Here is a 952-nt window from a genome sequence, read left to right on the forward strand (position 1 = left end):
ACTTTTTAAAAATATTTGATTCCTATTTGTAAATATTTTACATGAGAGAAAAGTAAAAATAATTCCCTTACATTCCACAGTCAAAAATCTTCCTGATTTTTCTCCTTTTGTCTTTTATAGGCACAAATGCCTTACCAGGACATCTTTGAATTAAGGTTTTCCTTTGGAAAATTGATGGGGCCATGTGTGCTCAGCCCCACTCTGGTCTTTTTCTAGTGTCCAGTTGTTTCTTTCCCTTCCTTCCTTCCGCCCGCCTGCCTTCCTTCCTTTCTTGTTCTTTTTTGAGATGGAGTTGCACTCTTGTTGCCCAGGCTGGAGTGCAATGGCATGATCTTGGCACACTGCAACCTCCACCTCCCAGGTTTAAGTGATTCTTATGCCTCAGCCTCCAGAGTAGCTGGGATTACAGGCATGCGCCACCATGCCCAGCTAATATTTTGTATTTTAGTAGAGATGGGGTTTCTCCATGTTGGTCAGGCTGATCTCAAACTCCATCCTTGTGACAGAGGGAGACTCCGTCTCAATTAAAAACAAAAACAAAAACAGAGTGGTGTTTGGAAAATTCCAGTAAATCAAAAAAATTGATTGTTATTTAATATCATCTTCAAATCCCAAAATGTTTCTCTCTCAAAAAATAATATAGATTCACAATAGACATTGAAATTAGAAAAACAGGGCCGGGCGCGGTGGCTCAAGCCTGTAATCCCAGCACTTTGGGAGGCCGAGGCGGGTGGATCATCAGGCCAAGAGATCGAGACCATCCTGGTCAACATGGTGAAACCCCGTCTCTACTAAAAATACAAAACATTAGCTGGGCATGGTGGCACGTGCCTGTAATCCCAGCTACTCAGGAGGTTGAGGCAGGAGAATTGCCTGAACCCAGGAGGCGGAGGTTGCGGTGAGCCGAGATCGCGCCATTGCACTCCAGCCTGGGTAATAAGAGTGAAACTCC

The sequence above is a fragment of the Sapajus apella genome, unplaced genomic scaffold (genome assembly GCF_009761245.1).
Source record: "Sapajus apella isolate SASKATOON/1434 unplaced genomic scaffold, GSC_monkey_1.0 scaffold9334, whole genome shotgun sequence".
NCBI classification, from domain to species: domain Eukaryota; kingdom Metazoa; phylum Chordata; class Mammalia; order Primates; family Cebidae; genus Sapajus; species Sapajus apella.